At 39.4% G+C, this 12058-nt stretch overlaps 1 protein-coding gene across 1 annotated transcript in view; it reads right to left on the reverse strand.

Moving 5' to 3' along the window:
- LOC147728924 (stimulated by retinoic acid gene 6 protein-like) overlaps positions 1-12058 on the reverse strand; it is a 538794-nt gene that overhangs the window by 371216 nt on the left and 155520 nt on the right. The window lies entirely within an intron of this gene.

Raw genomic sequence — 12058 nt, forward strand, 5'->3', positions numbered from 1 at the left:
CACTCACTGGAGTGGGAATAGTACATTGTATCCCTCCCCTATGCAACACTTTCCCTACTGTTGCACTTACTAAAGTGGGAATAGTAATTTTTCCCTCTGCTATCCAACACTTTCCCTACTGCTACACTCATTGGAGAGGGAATTGACTTTTTTACCAATCCGCTATACAACTCTTTCCTTACTGTGGCACACATTGGCATGGGAATAGTAATTTTTACTCCTCTGCTATTTAACACTTTCCCTACTGTTACACTCACTGGAGTGGGAATATTAATTTTTACCCCTCCGCTATCCAACACTTTCCCTACTGTTGGACTCACTGAAGTGGGAATAGTAATTTTTACCCCTCCACTATCCAACACTTTCCCTACTGTTGCACTCATTGCAGTGGGAATAGTAATTTATACCCTTCCGCTATCTAACACTTTCCCTACTGTTACACTCATTGGAGTGGGAAAAGTAACTTTTACCCATCCGCTACACAACACTTTCTTTACTGTTGCACTAATTGGAGTGGGAATAGTAATATTTACATATCCGCTATCCAACACTTTCCCTACTGTTGCACACATTGGACGGGGAGTAGTATTTTGACCCCTCTGCTATCCAACACTTTCCCTACTGTTACACTCACTGGAATGGGAATAGTAATTTGTACCCCTCCACTATCCAATACTTCACCTACTGCTTCACTCGCTGGAGTGGGAATAGTAATGTTTATCCCTCCGCTATCCAACACTTTTCGCACTGTTGCACTGACTGGAGATGGAATAGTACATTTTATCCCTCTGCTATCTAACACTTTCTCTACTGTTGCACTCACTGGAGTGAGAATAGTAATTTTTACCCATCCACAATCCAACACTTTCCCTACTTTTGCACTCATTGGTGTGGAAATAGTAATTTTTACACCACCAATATCCAACACTTTCCCTACTGTTGCACTCACTGGATAGGGAATAGTAATTTTTACCCCTCCGCTATCCCACCCTTTTCCTACAGTTTTACTCACTGGAGTTGGAATAGTTCATTTAACCACTTTGCTATAGAACACTTTCCCTACTGTTGCACTCATTGGAGTGGGAATCATAATGTTTAACCCTCTGATATGCAACTTTTTCTCTACTGTTGCACTGACTGTAGTGGGAAATGTAAATTTAAATATTTTTAAATCATTTTAGGTTTTAATTTATAATGGAATGTTTTTCCAATTATATTTTGTTATTGGTATATATTTAATTTTTTATCTAATTTTAAAATTATAAAATAATTAAAACTAATAGTTTATTAATTGTTTTAAAGTAAATATATATATATATATTAATTATTATGTATGTGTGTTTAACTTTTTTTAATTACGTTTATTTGCTATTTTTGTTAAAATGTATACTAAATCTAATTTATGTTGGTATAATAATTTTTGTCATTTAATATATTTGTTTATCATTTTATTATATATTTATGTATGTATATATATAATCGATATTTTGTACAACTATATCTTTTTTTCAATATTTTTGGTACATCGTTATTTTTTACATCAATATTTTTAAAGTCGATGTTGTGTCAGTGAACCATATCATACTACTTCTTTTACTTGCATGTTGGTAAATTTAACTCAATGTTTTGTGTGCATATTTTATTTTGGTAATACACGCATGATAGCATTCACCATAAAGCGTGCACAATAAAGTCAAGGAACGGTGACTTGCAGGGAATTGGTGTTGAATAGGATTCTGAACAGAAAGCTTCTCAAACATACCTACTCGGCATCAATCATTAATCATGTTTAGGAAATTTACTTCATGAGCAAGTTGGCCCATTCTGTAGAAGGCGGCAGAGAACACTAGTCATGGGTAGCCATGCACCAAACAAGAGAGCCGTGAAGTCAGGTTGTTATAAATGGGGGTCTCTAGTTGGCTGGTTTGTACCCTGTCTAAGTAGGGACCCTTCCTTCTAGTTAGGATAAGGGGATTACACACCCATGATAAACTCTGCTCAACCCTTTGGTAGCTTGGCACGAGCAGTTAGGCCTATCTCAGAGGAAATGTGCAAAGCATGTGTACATAAGACACACAGTGAAAACTCTACAAAGGTACATTATGCCAGATTAGAAATATAAACAATCTCTATTTAAACCAAAATAACAAAAATCCAACATTCACAACTCAAAATATCACTTTTAGAGGGTTTTAGTAATGCTGTCCATAGGAAACTATGGATGCAGTGATGTTACACAAAGTACCTTTGGATGCTTCAAAATTCACTAGGCAAAACAGCCACAGAAGAAGTAAGAGCCGGAAAAAACAGCAATGCGACACAGCAATGTGTCAGTTCCTAACTCCCTGGAGAACCGATGCGTCAGTCATGCTGCGTGTAGGGGAAGTGTTGCGTCGAATCCTGACTTTAAGGGGAAGTGTTGCATCAAAATCCAAGATGGTTCTGTCCTGCGGATGATGCGTCAGAAAACTTGGTGCACAGGTGCGATGCTTGCAAATCCAGGTGTGCTGAAGGTCGATACAGCGGTGGCAAAGAGGCGCTGCATTGATTTCTTCAGCTGAGGACCAACGATGCATCAAATCTTTTAGCTGCAGACCAGGGCCTGCGTTGGAGTCAGTGTGGTGGTCTCAGACTTCAGAGACACAGTGCGCTGAACTTGGGCTGCTGTAGTTTCTTCGACTGTGGGCAGGCGCTGTGTAGATTTCTTCGTCCGCATGGAGTTGGTGCGTGGAATCTTCGTCCTCACAGCTGTGCTGCAGCAGAAAAACAGGCGCTGAAAGGTGATACACCAATTTTGATGGTGTCAAGCAGCAAAACAACCTCCATGGGGCCAGAACTGGAATTGGCACCACAAGGTAGGTCAGAACTCATAGCAGTGGAGTCAGGGATGCTGCAAATGAAGTCTTTGATGATCCTGAGACTTCCAACAGGAGGTAAGAATACACGCCCTTGGAGACTCTTCACAAGCAGGATACCCAGCAAAGTCTAGTTCTTTATCCTCTCAAAGGCAGAGCAGGAACTGCAGGCCAACCCTGCAAAGCAACACACAGCAAAATAGTAGTACTCCTCCTCGCAGCTCTACAGCTCTTCTCCGTGGCAAAGGTTTCTCTCGATCCAGAAGTGTTCAAAAGGTTTGTGGTTTTTCGTCCAATACTTATACCCCTTTTGTCCTTTGAAGTAGGCATTCTTCAAAGAGAATTCTGTGTTGTTCACTAGTTCATGCCTTGGCTCCAGGCACACTCTGGGGGGTTGGAAACAGCTTAATGAGAGGACAGACAGCCCAATTAAGGTGTCAGTGACAACTCCTCCCACCACTCTATCTGGCTCAGGAAGACTCATCAGCCTGGTGATGGGCCATCAGGATATGTCGACGCACCTCAGTTCCCTTTGTGTGACTGTCTAGAGCGAATGCACAAACAGGCCCCTGTCAGTTGAAACTAGATGTTTATTTCCACAGGCAAGAAAAGACACAGAATTGTAAAGAAAGAAAATGCCCACTTTCTAAAAGTGGCAATTTCAAACCCACAATTTAAAAACCAACTTCACTAAAAGATGTTTGTTTAAGTCCCGTGTTCAGGAAACTCAAACTCCAATTCTCTATTTTTTCCCAATTGAAGTTACACTTGTAACTTGTTACAAGGCAAGTTCAATGATAACCTATGGGAGAGACAGGCCTTGCAAGTGTGAGACACAAAATTGGCAGTATTTCACTATCAGGACATGTAAAACACACCAATACATGTCTTACAGTTGACATTCACTGCACTATTCCAGTGGGGGTATCTTTTTACCTACCTTAGGGGTGCCTTACATGTAGAGAAAGGGAAGGTAAGGGCCTGGCAAGTGGGTGCACTTGACAGGTCGACATGGCCATTTAAAACTGCACCCACAGACACTGCAATGGCTGGCCTGAGCCTTGTTTAAAGGGCTACTCATGTGGGTGGCACAGCCATTGCTGCAGGATCACTAGAGGCATTTGATTTACAGGCTCTGGGCACACACAGTGCACTTTACAAAGAACTTACCAGTAAATCAAATATGCCAATCATGGCTAACCAATCAGAATCACAATTTACACAAAGAGCATATGCACTTTAGCAATGCTCACCAGTGGTAAGTTGCACAGAGTCCTGAAGCAAACAAAAAAGGGGGGGGCAAAAATAGGAGGGAAAAGGCAAAAAGTTTGGGGATAAACCTGAAAAGGGCCAGATCTAACACAGGTCTCTATAAAAAATATTGTTGGCACTTTTGATCAAGTCTCTAATGTGAGAATGAAACATCTCACAAATGACGCATACACTCCCTCTGCGAGATCTTGAAAAGTAAGCACGATTTGATAAAGCCAGTAGGTGCAGTTTTTTTGTGCATGCACAGAAAGGTAGGGAATACATGAACACATAAAGACATCTACATGAGTACATTTATTTAGTCAAACATACCTACAAACAGCTAGTTATACAACAGACATACAGCCACAGACACCAATTCACACAAGCCAAGATATACAGGCCCCACACACACGGAACAACGCTCATACGTTATTTAGCACAACAAGTGATGCAGATTAATGCATCATTCAGCCATATGGTGGTGTGCAGTCAAAGAGAAAAGAGTAAGAAGAGCACTCAAAGTGTAATCTAAAGGAAATCTGTAAACTGATCTTAATCAAAGGGTGCTCCACTACAGAAATGTGTTGGCTAGCACAAAGAGTTAAAGCAAGTGACTAAGTAGGAAAAACCTACTTGTAGTGAGCACTGTTCCTACTGGAAAAAAGGCTTTTTCCAACAATTTAAGAAAAACAGCTAATCAAATTAATCAAAAAGTAAGCAGTAAATAATTTCACGTTCTATTATTTAATTCGTATTCATAGAACTTTTATACGACATGCAAACATTAATACATTGTACTCCTGTATCCTAGTGTGCATCTGTTCTACCTATAGAACCATCAACAAATGTTGCATAGGGATGAGACTTTATACATAACACATATTCTATTTACATATTTCTAAACATTTCAGAAACCATAATGTATGATAATACATAGATTAATGTAAATTGATTTTCATGAAACACGATGCCCGATGCATTTCGGGACCCAAAGGTATCCTTCTTCAGGGGAAAGATCCTAAAACATACAAAAAGCTAATCAGTACAGTCAAAGAGAATAATTTCAACTTTATGTAAGCTATTTGAAAATAAGAGACAGTAAAGGGGAAAGATGGAACATTAAAACATCAAACGTTATAGAATAGTATGGAGTGGGTCTCCCATATAATGTTCTAACTGCCTGTCTACACATTTGTTATAGAACATAATACAAATCACATCATGTGCTGGACAAATTGCACCTCCTGGATGATTATTAAATGTACTATACAAGTGGTCCATGCAAGTAAGAAGACATAAACATGATACATTATAAAAAATGATATGGCGCCAAATATAAATGCAGAAATATAGACATCAATCGTTCTTCAAATCAGACAACTAAGATATCATTTAAAATAACAACATTGTAACATGCTTTATGCAATACATTGTGGAATGGAACCCTTAGAGAAATGTTAACCGTTAGGCGTTCATCATTCTAAACAAACAGAGATCAAAATTACATACAAATTCATCTAATATTGTAATGATGGCCACAATTACATTACACACCTTTTAACTGAATTCATGCTGTCTTTAAATGAAATCCTAATACTGGAAAAAAAGCTCCAACAAAAAATGGACTGTGTGGTATGTCCTGGTGACAAGACCTATGGGTAAGTTTGACAAAAGACACCTCATGTAAACACAGCGCTGTTAATAAGGATTGCAAGAAACCTAGAGAAAAAAAAATATATATATACCTAGTGTGCTGGTTGCTGATTAGAAGAAACAGGGGAGCTTCTATGAAAAACGTGTATACGCGGTAACTTCACTCTCAGGACCATGCGTGTCTGCCAATACATAACTGTATATGGAAAAACAGATACTAGAATAAGGGGTGATATATAAACTCTAATGCTTCGAGACCCATGTTATCTCGAGAAAATATTTGGAAGCGCATACCTTGGACTCAAATCTTTTCCCACGGGTAGGGAAAATGGTTACAACGGGTACAACTGAAGATATGCTCGAGGGAGGAGTTACAGGATAATAACAAGAAGTGGGCACTAGAAAACAAGAGAATGGGTTGTCACTATTAAAAAACACTAGCTTTAGACTAAAAAATATAATTCGGGCTAGTTTGACTACATGATTTACCTCCGTTTCTTTGTTATAACTAAAGAAACGTGACGGGATGTGAGGAGATGATCACCCGATGAAACGCGACTGCGGGGTCATGGCGAAGCGGGAACCACTAAACAAACGTTAGGAAACGAATATTATGATTGAAGTCCTGCTATAAAGGAGTGAGTCTGGAAAAGTCAGAGCTGATGAAAGCCCGTTTACCTTGACTGCTGCGCCGTGCGCTTCTTCATTCTCGACTACTCCAACTAGAACTCTCAGATGACCGCGGAAGGTTACAACACAACTATTTAAAGAGTTCCAATAGTCGAAAAAATGCAAGTGCTGGTGGGAATTGTAGTCCCATCAGAACAAACCTGTCGTGACGAACTATGTAGTAATGGTCAAATAATAGAGCAAGGTATAAATATACTGATAAAAAGATCGAACAGTTATGTGATGCGGTATGACTAATAGTGTCATACAATAAATAATCGTGCATCCGAGGGGACAAAAAGAAAAAAGATTTGTGGTCATCTAAGCAGCAGAGGCACCACGAAAATACCCCCATGTATGCCTATAGTCAGTAACTGAGTATGCTAGTGTAAGGGTGAGAGGAGAATATAACCAAGTCGAAGCTCAATGCGTGTGCGTGAGTCATGCAATAGAATGATAGAGCATGGTATTAAATACATGAACAGGGGAGATTGAAAATTGATGATACAAAGTTTTTAGGCAAAAACTCGATGTGAAAAAACACTTACACAAATATGTGATGCTAACAGGTCTGTTGTTGTAAGGATATATTGACCCATAGATTGCCATTTATTATACATATAGTTATAACTTAACCCGCTACTGTCTACTAAGTGAATAATATGGTTGCCTAAGGACATAAAGCAACACTGTAGCATCTTGTTTCTAAATGCTTTACGATCTTAACCTGGAAGTATAACATCCCAAAAACACTATTACATGTGGCTACTGTGTGTTTCTAGATTATCACAGGGAAATATAGCAACCAATTGGCTAAGTGAAATTTAATACCATGCTCTATCATTCTATTGCATGACTCACGCACACGCATTGAGCTTCGACTTGGTTATATTCTCCTCTCACCCTTACACTAGCATACTCAGTTACTGACTATAGGCATACACGGGGGTATTTTTGTAGTGCCTCTGCTGCTTAGATGACCACAAATCTTTTTTCTTTTAGTCCCCTCGGATGCACGATTATTTATTGTATGACGCTATTAGTCATACCGCATCACATAACTGTTCGATCTTTTTATCAGTATATTTATACCTTGCTCTAATATTTGACCATTACTACATAGTTCGTCACGACAGGTTTGTTTTGATGGGACTACAATTCCCACCAGCACTTGCATTTTTTTGACTAATGGAACTCTTTAAATAGTTGTGTTGTAACCTTCCGTGGTCACCTGAGAGTTCCAGTTGGAGTACTCGAGATTGAAGAAGCGCACCGCGCAGCAGTCAAGGTAAACGGGCTTTCATTAGTGCTGACTTTTCCAGACTCACTCCTTTATAGCAGGAGTTCAATCATAATATTCGTTTCGTAACGTTTGTTTAGTGGTTCCCGCTTCACCATGACCCTGCAGTCGCGTTTCATCGGGTGATCATCTGCTCACATCCTGTCACGTTTCTACATTTATAACAAAGAAACGGAGGTAAATCATGCAGTCGAACTAGCCCGTATTATATTTTTTAGTCTAAAGAGAGTGTTTTTTAATAGTGACAACCCATTCTCCTGTTTTCTAGTGACCACTTCTTGTTATTATCCTGTAACTCCCCCTTCGAGCATATCTTCAGTTGTACCCGTTGTAACCATTCTCTCTACCCGTGGGAAAAGATTTGAGTCCAAGGTATGCGCTTCCAAGTATTTTCTCGAGATAACATGGGTCTCGAAGTATTAGAGTTTATATATCACCTCTTATTCTAGTATCTGTTTTTCCATATACAGTTACGTATTGACAGACACGCATGGTCCTGAGAGTGAAGTTACCGCGTATACACGTTTTTCATAGAAGCTCCCCTGTTTCTTCTAACCAGCACACTAGGTATATATATATATATTTTTTTTCTCTCTAGGTTTCTTGCAATCCTTATTAACAGCGCTGTGTTTACATGAGGTGTCTTTTGTCAAACTTACCCATAGGTCTTGTCACCGGGACATACCACACACTCCATTTTTCGTTGGAGCTTTTTTTCCAATATTAGGATTTCATTTAAAGACAGCACAAATTCAGTTAAAAGGTGTGTAATGTAATTGTGGCCATCATTACAATATTAGATGAATTTGTATGTAATTTTGATCTCTGTTTGTTAAGAATGATGACGCCTAATGGTTAACATTTCTCTAAGGGTTCCATTCCACAATGTATTGCATTAAGCAGGTTACAATGTTGCTATTTTAAATGATATCTTAGTTGTCTGATTTGAAGAACGATTGATGTCTATATTTCTGCATTTATATTTGGCGCCATATCATTTTTTACAATGTATCATGTTTATGTCTTCTTACTTGCATGGACCACTTGTATAGTACGTTTAATAATCATCCAGGAGGTGCAATTTGTCCAGCACATGATGTGATTTGTATTATGTTCTATTACAAATGTGTAGACAGGCAGTTAGAACATTATATGGGCAACCCACTCCATACTATTCTATAACGTTTGATGTTTTAATGTTCCATCTTTCCCCTTTAGTGTCTCTTATTTTCAAATAGCTTACATAAAGTTGAAATTATTCTCTTTGATTGTACTGATTAGCTTTTTGTATGTTTTAGGATCTCGCCCCTGAAGAAGGGTACCTTTGGGTCCCAAAATGCATCGGGCATCGTGTTTCAAGAAAATCAATTTACATTAATCTATGTATTATCATACATTGTGGTTTCTGAAATGTTTAGAAATATGTAAATAGAATACGTGTTATGTACAAAGTCTCATCCCTATGCAACATATGTTGATTGTTCTATAGGTAGAACAGATGCACACTAGGATACATGAGTACAATGTATTAATGTTTACATGTCGTATAAAAGTTCTATGAATACGAATTAAATAATAGAACGTGAAATTATTTACTGCTTACTTTTTGAATGATTTGATTAGCTGTTTTTCTTAAATTGTTGGAAAAAGCCTTTTTTCCAGTAGCAACAGTGCTCACTACAAGTAGGTTTTTCCTACTTAGTCACTTGGTGTGCAGTCAAAGGCATAAGGGATAATGCATTCGGGAGAGCACAGTGATTTGTAGCAGTAGAGCTAAGGTGGATGAATAGCAGAGAGCATGTAGAGTTGTGTTATAGGTAAACAGCATGTCATGTGCAGTAGAGAAGCATGTGATGATATGCACCTGAACCAAGGAGCAGAAAATAATTAGCAGAAGAAGTGAACCAGAGGGCGAAATGCATTAGGAGACCACAGGGTGATGTGCTACAGGAATCTCACATAGTGATGTGCTGCATTGGAACATCAGCGATGTGCACTAGAGAATAGAGACTACTTCCTTCAAGAAAGCACAGGGTGGTGTGCATCATGAGAGCACAGGGTGATGTTCAGGGGAGAGGATGTAGCTAACAGCCAGAGCAACCAACTTTGGAACTGGGGAACCAGGTTTGAGTCTCTGTATTGGCTCTACATTATGTGATTCTGTGGAAATCACTTAATTTCCAGGCGCCTACAAAAACAAATGAATGTGTCCTTGTGCAATTTAATTGGTGCTCATGTAAGGCACTCCAAAAACTTTGGGTCAATTTCATACTAAATAACAAAAAGAAAGGTGCAACAAGGGATATAGAATGATGCATAGTAGTGAGTATATTCTGTGTATGGTGCTATAAAGAACATCTGTAGCCTATGTTGTACGCTCCTACAGGCAGCTGCAATTCTAGTTTAATGTAATGTGCTTTATCATCTTTATTGTTCTAAACAAAACATAAGTTTAATGTTTTTAAATTATAATTTTTCTGGTTTCCAAACAATTGCATATGATTTCTTTCTTCATTAGGTCTCGCCTACTAGACAGCTTTCAACTTTCTTGCAGGAGAAAGAATATTGTGAACTATACAAAAACATACAATCAGCTTTGGCCCTACCCATTGTTTGCGATGAGTTGCCTTTATTTTCACTTTTATTTGCTTGCTTCTAATTCAATGGCTTTCCTTGCCCATCTTGTGTTTGTCCGACCCCTTCTTCTATTTGTCCTTCCCTGGCTTCTTTACCATCTTTTTGATTGGATTACTTGTACTTTTACTGCTCACACTCAGGCAAGTACTTTTTTTCTCTTTCAGTAGTCTATGTATTTTCTAGCTCTCTCCCCAGTGCAGAGGCAGCTTCTCCGTAATGGTGGAGGATCATCGCCCAGTGGTCAGAGTCAGTCACAGAAGATAAAATGATTATAAAACAATATCCTTTTATTTTTCTGTGAGGGGCTCTGGCTTAAGCATGTGTGTGTAGCGCAGGCCAGTCCATGACAGGGAGGAGTGATGGGCATCTATTAGTGTGCATGTCAGTTTGGCCGGCCGTCTTAGGCCAGCCAAACAGACATGCACACTTCTCTTTCTGCAACCCAGCTGTGCTGCACAGCCGGATTAGAGAAAAGCTGCAAGCTTCCATGCACTGTCTGAGTGGCTGGCAGACCAGGCCACTCAGAACAATTCTGATACTATTTTCATAGCACGAGAGCAGCACCGGGATTGGGTGGGGAGTCTGTACTTTTCCAGCGACTGCTGGGAGAGAAGTACCAAGATGGCCGTCAGCAGCAGCAACAGGTAAGGTTTTTTTATTTATTTATTATTTTCCCCCTAAATTCCCCTTTCCCCTCTCTCCCCTCCGGCTTTCATTTTACAGCATCCGCAACTGCCCTATTTTGCTCCTTCCCCACAACATCTGCCCTCCTGCAGGCTCGGATTACTTCCTCATCCCGCACCCAAGCTACTCCATTGCTTTTCCCCACCCCTCCGTGGCTTTTTATATTCATTTATGGGCCGCCCAGGTCCAGTATCAAGTTTCTTAGTTGTTATCTTGCCCAATTCTACTACCCATTGCTTCCCCCACCCAGTCCTGAGTGCTTTCCCACCCTCGTTATTCAAATATAGCACTTTCCATCGCAGATTTTACACTGTGATGCATTCACAATGCTGTTATAACGACCCCGTTGTTACAATACAGTACCATTACAACGTAAGTCATTACAACGATGGCCCGCTGGACTTAGGAATAGTATGATTTACTATTCCAACTCCAGTTTTGGCAACAGTAGGGAAGGTGTTGTCTAGCGCGCCATCTAGCGCAAGTCGTTGTAATGACTTGCGTAGTAATGGCACTGAGTTGCAACAACGCGGTCGTTGTAGTGACCGCGTTGTGATTGCATTGCGGTGTAAAAATCCACGATGTAAAGGTTGTTTCCCTCGTGGTTCTCTCTTTAATTTTAAATTTCTGCCTGGTCACTCCGAATTCCAAAAAACGCTTTCTCACCACTCAATTTTTTTAATGTATTGATCCATGCTGGATTGCCAGGTACAAAAAACTTTAAATTTCCCCAAAAAATGTAATAGCCATACCCATGCCCACTGTCTTGGCAACTCAATTTATTATCGGTATACTTTGCAATCATGCATTCTCCCTGACTCTGAAAGAACAGCTTTATGAAATGTTGAGCATATAGGCTATAGAGCTCTGGTGTACCTGGTAGTGAACATCCTCCTTGGAAACACTAATACTGTAGAAAAGAGGTATTTTTTACTGGTGCAGTATTTGTTTCCTGTATAGAATGGCAAATAATACAGTAATTCTGCAGATACACCTCTATTACAAG

This window comes from Lissotriton vulgaris, chromosome 2_2 (genome assembly GCF_964263255.1).
Source record: "Lissotriton vulgaris chromosome 2_2, aLisVul1.2, whole genome shotgun sequence".
NCBI lineage: Eukaryota > Metazoa > Chordata > Amphibia > Caudata > Salamandridae > Lissotriton > Lissotriton vulgaris.